Raw genomic sequence first — 20,328 nt, 5'->3', positions numbered from 1 at the left:
AAATAACTGAATTTAAATTTAACTAAAGTTAAAAATATGTGTTCAATTTGTATTAATCAGTTATTATTGTGGTTTATATTTTAAAACATGATTATTGACATTTGTATTCTTCTTGCATAACTTGTCTTTTCATGTTTTTCGCCCATTTTTTAAATTGAAAGCTTAGTAATTTTGTCATTGATTTGTAAGAATGCTTTAAATATTAAGATTGCTAACCTTTTCCTCATCATAATTGTCACAACTTTTAAAAACAGTAAATTATTGCCCTTCTAGTTTTGTTTGTGGTTTTGTGACATGTAGAAGCTTAAATTTTTACGGAACCGAATCCATTTATCTTTCCCGTTGTGTTTTTATACTATTTTTAAACCTTCTGGAATATATGTGTTGTAAATTCTGTTGGGATGCTCTAACTTTATATCTTTTTTTTTTTTTTCCCAAAACAGTTAACCATTTCCTTCAGTACAAATTATTGATTATACTTTCCCCATTGATTTCATATATGAAATTATATATTCTGGGGAAGTATTATATATTCTGGGAAAGTGATTCTTAGTATTTTTTCTATCTCCACAAAATTCAAACTCACAGCATGCATTGATCTACAACTAGAGAGCTTGCTCCCATGGGGAGGCCTATTTCAGGGGATGATGTTCATTGCTTGAAAAGCCTCTCATTTGGAAAATTACTACACTAGGAGCCACATAGGCTGTCCCATTGATCTAGCTGTAAATTCTTGTGTTTTGTTTATTGTAGCTTTGTAGTATGTACATCTTGATCTCTGGTGATGCTAGCCTCCTCTCATTTATCTGCTTTTTTTAAAAATCTATTAGTTATTTTTGCTTGTTTATTCTTTAAATGAGCTTTAAAATTTCTTGATCAAGCTCCTTCTCACTAAGATAGTAATCTGAATTTTATTAAATGGTATGTTAATTTGTAAAGCATTGGCATTTTCCCCATATTTAGACTTATCATCTTTTTATGTCTCAGTAAAATTGTATGCTTTTCTTCATATAGGTTATTACTTGAAAATTTTATCCTGTTGGGTCTTGGTTTATTTTTGTTGGGGTCCAACTTTCACTTACTTTTGCCTTTCATTTGCTCCCCTTGTAGCCAGGAGCAGGTTCTTCCAGCAATTTAATGTGAGGCAGCATGGTACAAGCCAGTGGTTCTCAAACTTTATTGTGCATCAGAATCACCTGGGGAGCTTGTTAAAACACAGATTTTCTCATTCAGTAGTTCTGGGATTGGGCCCAAGGATTTGCATTTCTAACAAGTCCCCTGGTGATGCTGATGCTGCTGGTCTGGAATTATACTTTGAGAATCAATGGTATAGAATAATGCTTCTCAAACTTTACCATACATGCAAATTAACTGAGTGTCTTGTTAAAGTGCAGGTTCTGATTTAGTAGGTCTATGCCAAGGCCTGAGGTTCTGCATTTCTAACAAGCTTTCAGGCAATGCTGATGCTGCTGGTCCACACACTACACTTTAAGTAAGAAGGGAACAGAATAAAGAGTGTGGGCTTTAGAAGTTTGGCAGAACTGAGTTTGAATCAGGGCTTTGAGCCAGGTTAGTTCAAGGCCTGAAGCCCTGCTGAGAATTTGCATTTCTAGTAAGTTCTCTGCTACAATTTGCATTTCCACCCCCAGATATACTGAATCAGAATCTACATTTTAACAAGATCCCCAGGTGATTCTTAGGGATAACTTCCTGGGAACATACTAGAAATGCAAATTCTCAGCAGAGGTTCAAACCAAATGGAACTGGTTTGAAGCCCTGGTTTGAGCCCTGGTTGGCACCTGTTAGTTGGATGACATTGAGGAAATAAGTTAAATTTTCATAGCCTCAGTTTCTTATTAATAAATTGTTTCTATTAATCAAAGACTTAATATAAAACCCAAAACTATAAAGATCATGGAAGACAAAAATAGAGTCAACAGCCTAATATATGGCATAAACAGGGCACAAACCATAACTAACGATACACAAACACCACTAGATAACTGGCATCTTCTAAAAAGCAGACACTTAGGCTCACCAAAAGACTTCATGAAAAGAGTAAAGAGAGTACCTACAGACTGGGGGAATAAAATTTGGCTATGACATATCTGACAAAGGCCTAATCTCTAAAACTTAAAAGCAAATTCAACATCGCTACAACAAAAAGACAAATAATCCAATTAAAAAATGGGCAGAGGATATGAACAGACACTTCACCAGGCTAACAGACACATGAGGAAATGCTTGAGAACACTAGCCATCAGAGACATGCAAATCAAAACCTCCATGAGATACCATTTCACCTCAATATTACTGGCACTAATCAAAAAACCAAAAAAATAGCAAATGTTGGAAAGGCTGCAGAAAGATCATAACTTTTATGCACTGCTGGTGGGAATGTAAAATGGTACAACCACTTTGGAAAACGATACAGTGCTTTCTTAAAAAGCTAGAAATACCATACGATCCAGCAATTCCACTCCTAGGAATATATCCTAGAGAAATAAGAGCCATCACACTAATAGACATATGCACATCCATGTTCATAGCAGCATTATTCACAATAGCAAAGAGATGGAAACAACCAAAGTGCCCACTGGCAGATGAACGGATAAACAAACTATGGCACATATACACAATGGAATACTATGCAACAATAAAGAACCATAATGAATCTGCAAAACAACTCAAAACAGATGAATCTGGAGGGCTTTACCCTGAGTGAAATAAGTCAATCATGAAAGGACAAATGCTGCATGAGACCACTATTATAAAACCTCAAGAAAAGGATTATATACAGAAAGAAGCAATCTTAGATGGTTAAGAGGAAGGGGGGGACGTGGGGAGGGAAAACACCAAAAACAAAACAAAACAAAATACCAAACCCATTGCCATTAGCTGATTCTGACTCATAGTCACCCTATAGGACAGAGTAGAACTGCCCCATAGGGTTTCTAAGGAGTGGCTGGTGGATTCAAATTGCCAGCCTTTTGGTTAGCGGCTGTAGCTCTTAACCACTTTGCCACCAGGGCTCAAAAATATTAGATAAAGTGGTAACTTTGGTGAAGGGTAAGACGTATACTATACTGGGGAAGTCAGCAGAACTTGACCAAGGCAGTCATAGAAGCTTTATAGACACATCCAAACTCCCTGAGGGACCAAGTCACTGGGCTGAGGGCTGGGGACCATGGTCTCAGAGGACATCTAGTTCAATTGGTATAACATAGTCTATAAAGAAAATGTTCTACATTCAACTGCGATGAGTAATGTCTAGAGTCTTAAAAGCCAGTGAGCAGGCATCTAAGATATGTCTGCTGGTTCCATCCTAGCTGGAGCAAAGGAGAGTGAAGAAAACCAAAGACACAAGGGAAAGATTAGTTGAAAGGATTAACGAGCCACAACTACCACAGCCTCCACCAGACTAAGCCCAGAACAACTAGGTGGTGCTTAGCTATCACCACCAACTGCTCTGACAGGGATTACAAAAGAGGGCTCTGGACAGAGTGGGAGAAAAACGTAGAACAAAATTCAAATTTACAAAAAAAGACTAGATTTACTAATCTGACAGTGGAGAAATCCTGTGAGTATGCCCCCGGACACTCCTTTAACTCAGTACTGAAGTCATTCCTGAAGTTTACCTTTTAGCCAAAGATTAGACAGGTCTATAAAACAAACAGTAACACACATGAGGAACTTGCTTCATAGTTCAATCATGTATATGAGACTAAACAGGTACACCAGGCCAAAAGCAAAGACGAGAAGCCAGGAAGGGACAGGAACACTGGACAAATTGAAACGCAAACCTGGGGTGGAGAAGGGGAGAGTGTTGTCACATCCCAGGGTTGGCAACCAATGTCTCAAAACAATTTACATGTTAGTTGTTTGATGAGAGACTAATTTGCTCTGTAAACTTTCACCTAAAGCACAGTAAAAGAAAAAAATTTTTTTTGAACTTCAACAGCAACAATAAATAATTTATATTAAAGAATAATAAAACCTATTTTATGAAATAATACTGCTGGCACATACATAACCAAACCCATTGCCATCAAGTTGATTTCAACTCATAGCAACCCTATAGGACAGAGTAGAACTGCTCCATAGTTTCCAAGTAGCACTTGGTGGATTTGAACTGCCAACCTTTTGGTTAGTGGCTGTATATCTTAACCACTACTCCACCAGGGTTTCCATGCCTGGCATAGGAAGTACACTAAATACATGTTTTTACCTTATAACTCAGAATTTATATCTGCTGTACAGAATATTGACTCAGTACCAGATTAATCTATAAAGCTTTTGTTTACAATCCGATTGAAGATGCCTTAATTTGAATGTCTATGGTGGCGTTTCTCAAACTGTGTTTCTGGAAATGTTAAGTATCCTGTGGTCAAATGAGTGGGAGACCGCTCTTAGAGATCTGTAATGTATATGAACATATTTTAAAACTCCGCAGTTTAAAGATATCTATGTAATTTTAAGATACTGTATTTTTTCAGTTCTAGAATTTAATAGTTTCTATTTTTCTGCTGAGATTTTTGTATCTTTTCCTTTATCATTGAGCATAGTTATACAAGTATTTGCCGCTTGATGTCTGTTAGGGCGACGACTGACTGCATATACATTTGTGGTTCTGTAAGGTATTCTGATCTAAGAACCGGACAGACTGACATATTTTGCCAAGGAGGGAGATCCTATCTGTCCCTCATTAGCTCTCTGGTACCAAGTCCACCCTGGCCCTGGGGCAGCTGGGGGAGGAGTCCTGGCATTGATCCAGGGCTGCTTGTCCCACCAAGCTTGCCTGAGGCAGGGACCACACAGATGCCCCTGAGCCACCCAGAGGATGTTCCGCTGAGGCCACTGACCCAGTGTGCTGGACACTCTGTGAGTGACGTCCGGCCCAAGGCCGCTGCTGCTCCTGCCCTGAAAGCCCTTGAGAGGGTCCATGTAGGGGTGGGCCGGCTGGGATAGTTTAAAGCCTATTAGGGCAGATGGGGAGTCAGGCAGGAAGAAAGAAAGGGAAAGGAGCCCCCAGTACAGTGGGGCTGGAAGGCCACCATCTAGACAGCAGTGCACGCCCCGGAAGGTGGGTGGGGGTCCAGGCACAAGTCTGCATGGTGACCATGCAAGACCAGTGGCCCGTTGCCAAAGTTTTCACACAGACCCATAGCGCAGCACAGTGGCAGTGGCACAGTCCCAGCACGACTGGTCTGTCCTGCATGCCTCTCTTCTATATATAATATGGTGCTCGCACAAGGTTCAAATCCTATTTCACAAAACTTAACCTGTGGATGTTAAGCCTGGCATACCTGTAATAGCTACTTTAAAATTCTTCTCTGTTAATTCCAGTATCTGGGTCATCTAGAAGTTGGTCTCTGTTAATTGTCTTTTCTCTTGAGTAAGAGTCACATTTTCCTAATTCTCTGTATGTTGAATAATTTTGGATTGCATCCTGGACACTGTGAATGAAACTCTGGAATCTATTATCTTCCTTTAAAGAGTTTTTAGATTTTGTTTTAGTAGAAAGGCAACTTGGCTTAACTCAAACTGCAAACTTCATCTTCCCTGAGGAGGACATCAGCTAAAACTCTCAGTTAATTACTTTTAGTCTTAGCTGGGATGCTTGAAGTCTACCCAGTGCATACGTGGCTCAGAGGTTAGCCAGAGATTTGGGCAGAGTTTATACATCGTATTTGGGCCTTCTCCTTTTTTGTTCTCTCCTTTCTGAGATATCCACAGTTCCTAGCTGCTATAGCCACCCAAAAGTGTGTTTTCTGGTTCTTCAGGTCAGTAAAACTGTGAGTTTCTGTTTGAGTTTTAGTCACCCTCCAGAAGTAGTGTAGGGCCTGCTCTCAAACCAAAAGCTGTAAAAATGGGAAATTCACCCAATGCCATTCCCTTCTTCAGTGTGCTTCCCCCCGCTCTGCCCCCCACGCTGCCCCTTCAGAATCTGACTGCTTTTAATCATTCTTCAGTGCCATCAGGTAGCTGTTTATATTTTCTTCAAAATTTCTAGTTTTAATCTGCAGAAAGTTTGGTCTAACAGGAGTTACTTGGCCATGACCAGAAGTGGAACTTGTTTAATTTTTTTTAATCTATCATTCCCTAAAGAGATTTGTCATTTGTCAGAACCTTATTAGTATATCACAGTTGTTAGGATTTCATAGAACCCATTTTAGGAAGTGCGTCCTAAGACTTTATCTGAAGAAACTTAGAAAATGGTGATAGCATTCATAGACATTGGATAGTTAAGAAACAATATGAGTTTTGAAGGAAAGATGGTGGATATGAACCAGAGAAATGCATTAAATATATAATCTTGAGAAACGCATTAAATACACAAGCTTCACCTCAATACTCTCTAAGTAATGTTCTGTGGGGGAAGAGAGGTGATGTTTCATGGCATTGCTCTCAGAAATTAGAGATATACCCAAATTCTTTAATTCTTCTTAACCTATTAGGCAGCTTAGATCCACAAATTTATCTCAACCCTTCTTGAACCTGTTTATATTATCAAGTATTATTTAATTTCGTGGCTAAATAAAAAGCAAAATGTTTGTTTAGGAGAATACCCAAAAAAACCAAACCCATTGCCGTCAAGTTGATTCCTATTCATAGCAACCCTACAGGACAGAGAAGAACTGCCTCATAGGATTTCCAAGGAGCCGTTGGAGGATTCAAACTGCTAACCTTTTGGTTAGCAGCCCTAGCTCTTAACCACTGTTCCACCAGGGCTCCATTTAGGAGAATAAAGGCTCATGATTTTATTCTGCTTTAAATCCACAGACTCAGATGTTGAGAACAGGCTGTAATGGGTCTACGGAAAGAAAGAAATAATCCTACATACTATACAGAATCCACAGAACCAAAGGCTTAAATAACCACTGTTTTGTTTTGTTTTTTTGCCGCCTCACTTTATTAGAAAAGGCAATTATGTAAATCATTTTATATTAGAATATAACATAGAATCAGTACAGATGCAACCTAACCTACACCTTATTATTTTTTTTTTTTTAACTACCAGATCCAAAACCAAACCCACTGTCCTCGAGTTGATTTCAACTCCTAACGACCCTATAGGACAGAGCAGAACTGCCCCCGTAGAGTTTCCAAGGCTGTAAATCTTTACTGAAGCATACTGCCACATCTTTCTCCTGTGGAGTGGCTGGTGGGTTCGAACTGCCAGCCTTTCAGTTAGCAGCTGAGCACTTAACCACTGCACTGCCAGGGCTCCTAGCTTTTTAACTACAGGCAAGTGTAAAAATGTCAAGATTAAACTATGCCATCATAGTTGGTATTAAAAAAAAAAAACAAAACTTGAGGTAAGTGCCTTTTTGGTCACAGTAGAAGGTTAAATTATTTTCATTACAGTTTTACTGTCAAGTAGATTGTATTTCATTTTGCTGAAAATTGGTTAAACTGTGTGCCATAATCATATATGAAGGGAGGAGCCAGACATGCTGGGATTGAATAATTCCTTAAAAGAAAAAAAAAGGTTGTAAAAATTAACTTAGGTAACATTTATGAAACATATACTGTATATAAAGTGCCTTACATTGCCTGGCACTCAGTAAAAAGCTGCTTCCCTTTCTCTGTTTTCTGGGACACAAAAGGAAATTCTTTGATCACAAAAGTGGATAGGAACGTTTTATTATTTTTTTTTAAAGTTTGGACAAGCAAAGCCATAAACGAGATGTGCCTTTTGTTAACAGATTAGCAGCTCAGATCCCAAACGGAACCAGAATTTCCAAAAGTTGGATTTGATATTGTCACATTTTAACACAATTTTCTACGTACTTGATGAGAATTATTTTCCTATTGCTTATAGTTTTATTGTCGAACTGTCAAAATGGCCTCTTCCTACCTGTTATATTTATACAAGCATATAGAGTGCTTTTTATTAAATTTACTGCTGGTTGGATTAGATGGAATCTTTTAGGGGGAATAAATCATTTTTATAACAGTGAGGAAGTTGACCTTATGGGCACCTTCCTGAGGATGATGTTTTATTAGTGCTGGACCAGCCTCTGTAGCTGCAAGACAATCTGAGGTCTGGACACTCTGGGGCAGTATCTCTCTCTCTCTCTCTCACACACACAGACACACACACACACACACTCTCTCTCTCCATCAGGCTCTCCACCATCCACCGTTGAGTGATTCTGACTCATGGTTGCTCCATGTATTTCAGAGTAGAACTACACTCCATAGAGTTTTCATGGCTGGGACTTTTTGGAAGCAGATTGCCTTGCCTTTGAGTGAGTTTGAACCACCAACCTTTCAGTTAGCATCCTAGCTTTTAACCGGGCTTCTTTTGTCCTCATTCTTGGTCCCTGTTATATGGACAGCGGCCTATGGAAACTAGCATTTAGGGCAATCAGTGTTAAATTGCTGAATGATCTCTCACAGCTGGTGATGGAAACCTGTGAAGGCCAACAGACACTGCTAATTGGCATTCCACCTCAAGCAGCACCCAGGGCACGCACTAGGACATGTGTCCTATCTCCCCCCACCTCCCCTGCTCCACCCAGTTAAAAATAACCCGTTGCCGTCGAGCCAATTTCCACTCAGAGTGACCCTACAAGACAGAGTAGAACTGCCCCATAGGGTTTCCAAGGAGCCACAGATTCAAACTGCCAGTCTTTTGGTTAACAGGCAAGCTCTTAACCACTGCACCACCAGGGTTACCCCCCCCCGACCCCCAGTTAGACCTCGTATGATATGGGCCAGTGCATTAGAGACAAACCAACAAGAAGGCAGGAGTCCAGAACCATCTCTCATCTAAGTATTCCACAGAGGTCAAGTCTTTAAAGATGGAAATGAAAATGAAGCTGTCCACTGAAGTCCATTGTGAAAGAGGTCACTCATCTCCCAAATGGAGCAGAATAAAAGACGGGAGGCGTGGGGTTAGGCGGGAGGGGGTGGGGGGTGACATGCATAAATTAGCTGGCAGGAAGCTACACCCTTGGTTTCTGAGTCCACACATCCCGGCTGGATTTGATTTGCTGCCACCAACTTTCCAAAGGTGGCAGCAGAAGAAACCGCCTGCTGGCTGCATTCTGCTAGTTGGACTTGCTACTAATGGAGAAGGCATAGGCGTTACCCAGGGCCTCATTTTTCACTGCAGTTGCTCACACATGCCAGCACCAAGGGAAATTGATGGTAACCAATTGTCTACGTGCTTTTGTTAGCGCCTCTTTTCTGCTGTGCTGGGCTGCACAATTACCAGAGCCCTTGAGAATGCTTATTGTCAATGGGAGTAATTTCACATCCTATCCATTTAGTGAAAAAGATGCGAAAATTGATATTGGTTCTGTGGTAAGCCTGGAACCAGAGTGCAGGCTACAAACGCTTTAGAAATAAATAGGTGTCTGTCATTGTTTTCATTAGGTGTTGCTGCAGCCCCTTCTAGGGAAATGAATTCCAGTTCTGCTGTCTTTCTGTGGAAGTTCACATGCATTCCCAATCTGGGGAAGGAGGCTGTCAGTTTCATTTACTGTTAAATTTTTGTAGTGGTTGTCAAGTAAGGGGTTGGCGGCCCCCGAAGAGCACAATTCCCTGTTTTACCCACAGACTGGAGACGATGTAATTCGACACTTGCTGCCAAGGAGGAACTGGTCCTTCCAATTCAGCTTAACGTCTGGACTCCTTTCTATGGTTTCAAAAGTCTCCTCCAAAGGCCAGCAAAATTAGCCTTAAAGAGTCGTTTTTGGATAGCTTTTAACAATGGCGATAAGGTCAAAGCTTCTAGCCTCGACAGAAGTGGTTTCAATACAAGTTGTTTTTATCTTGCCAGAATAAGCAAGAAACTTGAAAATGTGTTTCAGTGATGGCTAAAGACCATGTTTTAGCTGATCTCGGCTGCAAGGAAAGGACAATCTGCAAATCCATGTTATGTCTTTCTTTAGCTTTTGGCTCCCAAGGCAAAAGAAGGGTTTTGCTGGATTTTTTTTTCCTTCGTTAAAAAAGAGGGCTTCTGCTTCAATTAGCACATTAACAAGAATCTATATTTTCATAAGTTCTGCATTTTACTCCAAGGAATCAGATGTTTAAAATGACCTTCATTTACCAAAGAGATCCTTGGGTGGTGCACATGACTGCTACCTAAAGTCGGCGGTTCAAACCCACCCGCTGGCACCAACTAAGAAAGTCCTGGGAATCTGCTTCTATAAAGATTACAGCCAAGAAAATCCCATGGAAAAATTCTCTTTTTTTAACACACGGAGTCACCAGGAGTCGGAATCCACTCAAAAGGAGTGGGTTTGGCTTTTGGCTTCTGGCTTCATTTACCGAAACCTGTAATCAAGACTAAACTCTTTATCTTAAAAATTAACCTTGGAAGCAGAAGGCTAAGTAAAAGCCTAATACAAACTGTATTTTCTAAGGCTTCTTCCCTTGCAGGTGACAGTAGCCGACTTTGATCTTCAGACATGACATCATTTACAGGGTCCACCCAGTTCCAAATATACTGCATTCTTTTGACCAAAACAGTGGTTTTTGTGCAGACTTACAGATACAGGCTAAATAGCTTCAGAGCTGGCCTGTGTCTTCACAGGCAAACAGGTCAGAGCATATTCAAGTTACACAACTCCTGCAGGCAGCCAAGCATCTTCCCCCACGGCCAGCTGGAGAGTTTACATTTGTCATTTACTTCCTCCAGGGCCTGGCTCCTGATTCATTTCATCTGAGAACCCCGCTCTACTAACTCACCTCACTCAGCCATTCTCTTCTGCCACATCTGCTTATTACTCACCTAATACTCTTTGTTCTGCTCTGCCATGCGCTCAGTTGTATTCTACCTCATGATCATTCTCTGAATTTTTGTTTTATCCTTCAGTTAGACTATAATTGCCTTAAAAGTAAGGCCTGTCTGTTGCTTCTTTTGTGTACTCCTATAGCATCTTAAGTGCAGTGCTACACACAGACAATGGGGTTCTTAATAAAAAAGGAATGTTTTGTGGTTGGGGTTAGGGTCCTGCTTCTGCCTGTTCTTCCTGAAAATCAAACTTGGGGCTTCAGCATCAGAGGGTTTTCCTAGTTTTTGGAGCATATTCACAGAGTCCCTGGGTGGTACAAACACTTAACATATTTGATTGCTAGCCAAAAGGTTGGAGGTTTGAGTCCATCCAGATGTGCCTCGAAAGAAAGGCCTGGTGACCTACTTCCAAAAAATCAGTCATTGAAAACCCTATGGAGCACAGTTCTACCCTGACACACATGGGGTTGCTATGAGTCAAAGTCAACTCAACAGCAAGTGGTTACTGGTAGCGTATTTATCTCTACTCTGACCCCAGAAGAATGACACACATTTCTCCTCTTGGTGGCTTCTCCTGGATTTTACTTTTTGAAAGTTAGATTGTCCACAATCAGTTAGGAAGGTAGGGGTGGGAAAGCAGGAAAGAGCAGGGTCTACACACAGGATCCAAGGAAGCATCAGAAGAAACCTTAAGTGCCAGAGGGAACAGTGGGAGGAACAGGTAAATTGGGGGTATGGTATAGCAAAGAGTTTAAGTTTTTCACAGGAGGACCAAGAAAATTTAGAGCAAAAGTGTTCAGAATCAATGCTGATTTGAAGCATCATCAGAGATAGAGTTAAAACATCTCTGAAATACAGCTGTGAGGCCATGATTGTAAACTCGGCCTCACATATTCCTAGGGAATGTGTGGCAATGTGCTGGGGGATTATGAAGCCAGAGGATAAACAAGGCTTTTCTGGAATGTCAATTTTTGCTAAACAATTTAGGAATTCTTCTTTTGCAAATGAAAGAAACTAGCTTAAGCAAATCCCCATTGGGGTGGGCGGGGGGAGCTGGGGCGGAGTGGGAGCTCTTTACCAGGAAGCCCATGAAGCTTCAGGTATGGCTGGATTCAGGAGCTCTATGATGTTGTCAGAGCTCTAGCTCTCTTCTCCATCCTTCTGCTCTGCTTGATCTCATTCTGCGTGCAGGCTTTCTCCAAGTTGCCATTAAGCTGACTGCTGGCAATTCCCCATCCTTATCCTCCTTGCTTAACCACCCGCAGAAGAAACAGAACTTCCTTCTCCTCATATCCATACACCAATTTTGAAAAGAGACTAGAGTTGGGCCCTGCTTGAGATGTGTACCAGCGAGGTAGCATGATTGTCAGCAGCCCGGCCCTGTGACCAGGGATCTGGAGCCGTCATGATTGATAGCCCCGCAGCAATGAGGCAGTGGAGGGATTGTGATTTCCTCCAAGGAGAGGATGCTGGCAGACAAAAACACCATGCCCCTGACACTCAGTGTTAAGTAGTTCAACACATTATTTTTATATTCAAATAAACCCAATCTGGGCTACCAACAGGGTTGAGGTACATGGTTTACTTTCTTCTGCTGGTAATGGAAGGTTGATGAAAAATTCTGAGGAGTACTGATCAATCTACGTAGCTTTTTAAATCCACAGCTATTGTGCACAGTTAGATGTGACTGTACTTATCATGCTGGGTACTTATCATGTCTTTCAGAGGGAAGCCTGACATTGTGTTCATGGATGTCATAAAATTGCAGAGCCTATTGTTAGTGTTTCCAGTTTCATGGAGAGCATTCTATCTTTTTATTTATTATTGTTGTTTAGATGAAAGTTTACAGAGCAAATTAGTTTCTTATTAAACAATTAATACACAAATTGTTTTGTGACATTGGTTGCCAATCCTACGATGTGTCAACGGTCTCCCTTTCTCTATCTCAGCTTCCCTGTTTCCAGGGAGCATCAATCTTCTTGCTCTATGGACCAGAGGGCCTGAATTGTCAGACTTGTGGAGGTGCAACAAGAACCAGTCACGGGTGTTACCACCCATCTTTACCCTAGTGGGATGGACACCCCAGGAAGTGATATGAGAAAAGACTGGAGGAACTACAGAAAAAATGTGCAGAGTATGAAAGAAAATTGGCATGAAGGAACACATTGCTATGGTCAAGCACACCTAGTATCCTATTGCTTCAAAGATCTGACCAGCATATGCTCGGCCTTCCTAGAATCCGACCTGCCATGGTTTCACGGTCCCTGTAAAGAACCAGTTGCTGTCAAGTCAGTTCCGACTCCTGGTGACTCCACGTGTGTCAGGGTAGAACTGTGCTCCACAGGGTTTTCAGCAGCAGATTTTTTGGAAGTAATCACCAGGACTTTCTTCCAAGGTGCCTCTGGGTGGACTTGAACCGCCAGTCTTTCAGTTAGCAGCCCAGTGCGTTAACTGCTTGCACCACCCAGTAAAGCCAAAACTGAAGTGTAGCGTGTAGCTGACCCTGTCAGTGCCCCACCCATATTCTTTGCTTTACTACTTCCTATCAGACTCCCGGTTGTCAGAACCTGCATTTCCTTGCCTGAGAGTGCTCTCTGGCCACCGTTATTGTGGCAGACTCAAGTCCCTGGAGATTATGGACAGCCTGTAGCCAATGACTGGCAGGAGCTGAAGAAATACCCCAGCTCCCAGTCCCTCAAGTGGGATTAGTACTCTGAAGTGTGTTCTGCACGAGATTGAACTCCAGGTGCCTACAGTAGTAGCGGGCTTGGTAGCACACCCTTTATTGTCTGCCTTTCCTAGAAGAGCAAAGGCTTTCTGCGGTTTTGGATAGGAATAATGGGCCGACAATCAGTGCTGGGTTAAGGCATGTGAGGCCCCTAAGCATTGATGATCTGTGGTGCCCCCTCCTGTGCTTACTCAAGCATCCAAACAGCGTATGTGAGTTATAGTATACATATACGTGTGTGTGTCTTAGCTATCCATGATGTAACTTCTTTTTAAATGCAACTATAATATTAGCTATTGAACACCAAAGTGGCGTGGCCATTTTAGCAGAATGAGGTGAACTGGATTATAAAATTTTTAGTGGGCGCATGTAGTAAGAGTTAGAGTCAACAGCCCACCCTTACCTCTTGTTTATTAGAAAGAAGTAGTATACTCCCAAGAGACCCGCTGAGATAAGGAATTTTCAATTACATGAGAAGGGAACACAGGAGACAGACGTCAACGAAGGTATTGAAGTGGTGGGGGCCTCACAGCTTAAATAACCTTGTGCGTGGGCACCCTCGTGACCCTGCATGAACTTTATTTTTGGTCAGCACATTCTCACTCACTGGAGCTGGTATCAGTTTCATTTAGTGTCCTGCTAGTTCCCTTCCACTGCGGTGCTTGTTTTTCCTTGTGTCCTGTCTGTTTGGCATCTATGGGTCTTTGCTTTGGACAACTGGTGCCCCTGTTTTATTGATGCCCTAGCACATGCTTACCTTGCTTATTCAGTAATCCATCCCCGCCTGTGATGCAAACATCTAGTAAGGTCTCTGCAGATTCATTTGATTGTTAACACTATGACATTAGGGCTACTGTGAGGTTATTTGGAACTTTCTGGGGAGCCAAAGCAATCCCATAACACTTGTATTAGTCAGTTATCATTGCATAACAAACAACTCCAAAATTCAGTGGCTTAAAAAAGAATCACTTATTATAATAGTTCAGCATCTGTGGATCGGCTGGGATTAGTTGATCTAGGCTGGACTCACTCACGCATCTACAGTCAGCTGGGGCTCTCTTCTCGGCTTAGTATAATGGGGCAGCTCTGCTCCATGTGTGTCTCTCCTCCCCTCCTGGGACCAGCCAGCCAGCCTGAGCACGTTCTTCTCTTGGCAATGGCAGAGGTGGAAGAGCACATGGCCAATTGAGCAAACGCCTTTTCTAGCCACACATGTTAAGGTTCCTTTGATTAAAGTAAGTCACGTGGCCAAAGTCAGAGTCAGAAGATGGGAAAACACACTCTTCCCCTTTTTAGGGAGTGACTGCTAAGTCACATGGCAGGGACAGGAAAATAGGGAATAAGGGCCAAATCTACCCAACCTACACATCTGCCCTTACATATTGTCATGGATTGAATTGTGTCCCCCAAAATATGTGTCAACTTGGCTGGGCCATAATTCTCAGTGTTTATATGTGATCACTCCCATGATGGGATCTGCTGTAAGTAGCCCATCAGTTGAAGGAAGCTCCCTGGGGTGTGGCCTGTACCGCCTTTTATCTCTCAAGAGATAAAAGGAAAGGGAAGTAAGCAGTGGGGGGGGAGGCATGGGGATGGGGCGGGGGGGATCTCATACCACAAAGACAGCAGCACCAGAAGCAGAGCACGTCCTTTGGACCTTGGGTTCCTGCATGGAGAAGCTCCTAGTTCAAGGGAAGATTGATGACAAGGACCTTCCCCCAAAGCTGACAGAGAGAAAAAGCCTTCCTCTGGAGCTGATCCCCTGAATGTGGACATCTAGCCTAGGCTGTGAGAGAATAAGCTTCCGTTTGTTAAAGCCGTCCACTTGTGGTATTCTGTTACGACAGCACTAGATGACTAAGACATGTGTTTCCACCTTTCTCCTCCTCTCTCCTCCTGGAGAAGGCTGCAGAAAACACTTGGATGTCATCAACTTTTATAAGTAGATTCTCGAGTAAATTCAGTTCTGGCTTGCCTCTTTTATTTACTTTGTTCACTTGAACAGGTAAGATTTCTTCTCCTTAGGAAGGACTTCTATTTGTTTCTCTTATGCAATAAACAACCTGTTTTTATTATTTCAAACGGATCCAATAAAGGCGGTTATCTGAACTTGTCTTAGTGGTGAATGAATGAATTTGGAGTAAAATGTGTATTTCAATAGCTGAAGCATGAAGGGAATAACCAATTGCAAATCAGGAGCACTGTTTGAAGACAACATACCAACTCCCAGAATTGTTTGAGGATTCCTTTTCATGATGATTCAGACAGATCTACTTCTTAAAGCTGACATAGACCATCCCCAGACCTTTCCCAGACATGCTGAAATGGTAGTGAAATGGAATCTTTCACCATTAGCATTCATGCTTATCTTTTGTGTGTGTGTGTATTTTCTGTCCATCAGAAGAGAAAAAAAAGATTTATGACTCATTGTTTTTCAAGGATGCTGCTTCCTCTGCAGTTTTACAGGTTGTTTTGGGATAAGATTTTCTTCTTGTTTAAACACTACCCACTGAAGTTCTTTTTATATCCCAGGTTTGTATGTTTACGGGCCTGTCTTTAAACCTCATAATACTATTTTCTGTCCCTCAGTTATCTTTGGTGTTCTAAAACTGATTTGATACACAAAAGAGAAAGAAAATGTGCCTAGATTCAGCCAGTGCCCTTAAGAACAATCATATTGTTTGACCCACACCTCTGATAATAACCTTTTACAACAGTTCCTTCGCCTTAGATCTGTCCTTTGGGATTGCCTTTGGGCCATTTCTGAAGTGGTAGGTTTCTGGGGTGCTCTAGGGAATTGTCCTAGGCTCTGTGGAGCCACAGTTCCATTATCTGTGGGAGCACAGGAAGGAATTTTACAGTAATTCTGCTACACTGAAACATTTGCCTTTAGGCCGGAATCGAAAATAGCAGCTGGAAGGACATTTGGAAAGGGCGGGTTTGTGGGAGTGCAAGAGAGGTGGAGAGGGAGAGCTTTTCACATTTGGATAAAAACACTAGCTACCTACAAGGCAAAATTGAGGCAGGGCTGGCATCTTCTACCCTTGAAACTCTCCCAAACTCAATTCTCCTCAGGCTTGCCAGGAATTCTGTGCCGCAAGTCGGGGTCAGCACACTGCTCTCGGTAATGAACAGTAAGCACCAAATTCCTGGACGTTTACCAGCAGCTCTGGCCTCTTTCACCACACTACGGCTGTGCGGAAAGACTGCTGCTCCTCCCACAGCATGTCTCACGCAAAATGTAGACCAGCTTCCTGGAGTCACTAGTAATTTAATGACTAATTTCAGTCATCTGAAGACTTGGGGAAAATGCTTCACTTTCACCAACAGGTCTCATTGCAATAAATGACACAAATTATGGAAGGTTTGTTGAGCCTAGGAGAAACAAACAAAGGAATATAAACTAGGAATAGGAACATCTACACAATCATGCTATAAGATGTGGTAGTCCAAACCAATAGCTAAGAAGTTTCCTGAGTACAACCAAATGCTTCGAAGGCCAGAGTAGCAGGGATGGGGGTCTAGGGACCATGGTTTCAGGGGACATATAGGTCAACTGGCATAACAAAATGTGTTAAGAAAATGTTCTGCATCCCACTTTGGTGAGTGGTGTCTGGGGTCCTAAGCACTAGCAAGTGGCCATCTAAGATGCATGAATTGGTCTCAACCCACTTGGAGCAAAGGAGAATGAAGAACACCAAAGACACAAGGTAAACATGAGCCCAAGAGACAGAAATGGCCAGAGACTCCATCAATCTGAGACTGGAAGAACTAGATGGTGCCTGGCTACCACCAATGACTGTCCTGACAGGGAACACAACAGAGAATTCCTGATGGAGCAGGAGAACAGTGGGATGCAGACCTCAAATTCTCATAAAAAGTCCAGTCTTAAGGGTCTGACTGAGACCAGAGGAACCCCAGAAGTCATGGCCCCCGGACCCTCTGTTAGCCCAACTCTGGAACCATTCCCGAAGCCAACTCTTCAGACAGGGATTGGAATGTACTATAAGACAGAAAATGATACTGATCAAGAGTGAGCGTCTTGGCTCAAGTAGACACATGAGACTATGAGACACATGAGACTCAGCTCCTGCCTGGCAGTGAGATGAGACGGCAGAGGGGGACAGGAGCTGGTGGAATGGACATGGAGAATATAGGGTGGAGAGGAGGAGTGTGCTGTCACATTAGGGGGAGGGCAGCTAGGGTTACATAGCAAGGTGTGTATAAATTTTTGAATGAGAGACTGACTTGAATTATAAACTTTCACTTAAAATACAATTAAAAAAAAAAAGATGTTGTAGTCCACTGCCTTCTCCACCTTGAGACCAGAAGAGCTAGATGGTGCCCGGCTACCACTACTGAACATTCTAATCAGGGACACAATAGATGAATCTTGATAAAAAGGGAGAAAAATATGGAATAGGACTTCAAATTCTTAAAGAATCCATACTTACTGGACCTATTGAAGCTGGAGAAGTCCCAAGGACTATGGCCCTGAGTTACTCTTCAAACCTTGAATTGAACCTACCTTCTGAAGTCACCTTTAAACTAAGTAAGTTTAGGTCCAAAAGTAAAGATTGTCACCCTTGAGTATTGTGTTGTTGCTTAGTTATCTATATAAGACCGAAGAGTCAACAGCTATTTTAAAGCATAGATGAGAAGGTTGGGGGGCAGGGAGTTTAAGTAAATAGAAGTGAAACTACTAGAACGGAAATAATGAGAATGTTGACACAATATGAAGAATGTAACCAATGTCACTGAACTGGTTATTATGTCTAGAAACTGTGGAATAAGAGAGGTTTTGCTGTGTATACTTTCACCGAAAATAAAATACTAAAAAAAAAAAAAGATATTGCGGTACTTAGTCTCCAAAGATGGCCCCCAACAAGCCATATCTCTCACTTATTTATGCCCTTGTGCAATTCCCTCCTGTCTTAGTTTCCTGGTGGTGCTACTGTAACAGAAATACCACAAGTGGGTGGCTTTAAAGAACATAAATTTATTTTCTCACAATTCCGGAGGTTGAAAGTCCATATCAGGATCTTGGCTATATTGTCAGTAGCCCTGGGCATTCCTTGGTTCCTTGGCAATGCTCACATGGCATCTGTCTCAACCCCCCAGCCCATGCGTGTCGGTATGTGAACATGTGCACACACTCGAGTGTGTCTATGTGTACCTCTGTGTCTATGCAGCTTGTTATATAACTCAAAAGTGATTAGGTTTAGGATTCACCTTAGACTGGTATGACCTCAGCTGAGGGATTGATTGTATTACGTTAGATTGTATTACAGAAGGTGATTACATCACATTAGATTACAGGTATAGGGGTTAGGATTCCAACACATATTTTGAGGAGATGCAATTCAATCCATCACACTGCTCCTTGAATCTTGGCTGACCCTGTGACTTATTTTAACTATTAGAATACAGCATAAATTACACCGTGCGACTTCTGAGATTAGGTCATAAGATTTGCAGCTTCTGCCTGAGTGTCTTGGACACTCCCTCTTGCTCTTGGGACACTCCTTCTAGAACCCAGCCACCAAGCTGTGAAAAACCCAAGCCACATGGAGAGTCCACACGTAGGCACTGTAGCGGACAGCCAGCATCAAACGTCACTTCAGATGACTCCAGCCCCAGCTGCCATTTGACTGCAACCACATGAGAGATCCCGAGAAAAACTGCCCAGCTGAGACCAGTCCTCACAAAGAATCATGGGAGATAATAAATTGTTGTTATAAACCACTAAATTCAATGGTTTTTAATCCAGCAATAGGTAACTAAAATAGAAATTATACATGTACACACACAGATATATTCACTTATGAATTGATTTATCAATTGATGGATCAATTATATGACTTCTCATTTACTCATCTATTCATTCACTCAACAAATATCTATTGAGCATACATGTGCTGGGGACTGTGCTGTTGTTGCTGTTGTTAGGTGCCCTCGAGTCCAACTCATAACAACCCTATGTACCACAGAACGAAACACTGCCCGGTCCTGCGCCATCCTTACAATCGTTGTTATGCTTGAGCCCATTGTTGCAGCCATTGTGTCAGTCCATCTCATGGAGGGTGTTCCTCTTTTCTGCTGACACTGTACTTTACCAAGCATGATGTCCTTCTCCAGAGACTGATCCCTCCTGACAACATGGCCAAAGTATATAAGATGCAGTCTCACCATCCTTGCTTCTAAGGAGCATTCTGGTTGTACTTCTTCTGAGACAGATTTATTTGTTCTTTTGGCAGTCCATGGTATATTCAATATTATCTGCCAACACCACAGTTCAAAGGCATCAGTTCTTCTTCAGTCTTCCTATTCATTGTCCAGCTTTCACATGCATATGATGCGATTGAAAATACCATGGCTTGGGTTAGGCACACTTTAGTCTTCAAGGTGATTTCTTTGCTTTTCAACACTCTAAAGAGGTCCTTTGCAGCAGATTTGCCCAATGCAATGCGTGTTTTGATTTCTTGAGTGTTGCTTCCACGGGTGTTGATTGTGGATCCAAGTAAAATGAAATCCTTGACAACTTCAATCTTTTCTCTGTTTATCATGATGTTGCTTATTGGCCCAGTTGTGAGGATTTTTGTTTTCTTTATGTTGAGGTGTAATCCGTACCAAAGGCTATGGTCTTTGATCATCATCGTAAGTGAGTGCCTCAAGTCTTCTTCACTTGCAGCAAACAAGATTGTTAATGAGTCTTTCTCCAGTCCAAATGCCCCATTCTTCTTTATATAGTCCAGCTTCTTGGATTATTTGCTCAGCATACAAATTGAATAGGTATAGTGAAAGGATACAACCCTGACACACAGCTTTCCTGACTTTAAACCACGCA

The sequence above is a fragment of the Loxodonta africana genome, chromosome 18, assembly GCF_030014295.1.
Source record: "Loxodonta africana isolate mLoxAfr1 chromosome 18, mLoxAfr1.hap2, whole genome shotgun sequence".
In the NCBI taxonomy this organism is placed as follows: domain Eukaryota; kingdom Metazoa; phylum Chordata; class Mammalia; order Proboscidea; family Elephantidae; genus Loxodonta; species Loxodonta africana.
Note: the sequence above shows the minus strand (reverse complement) of the source record.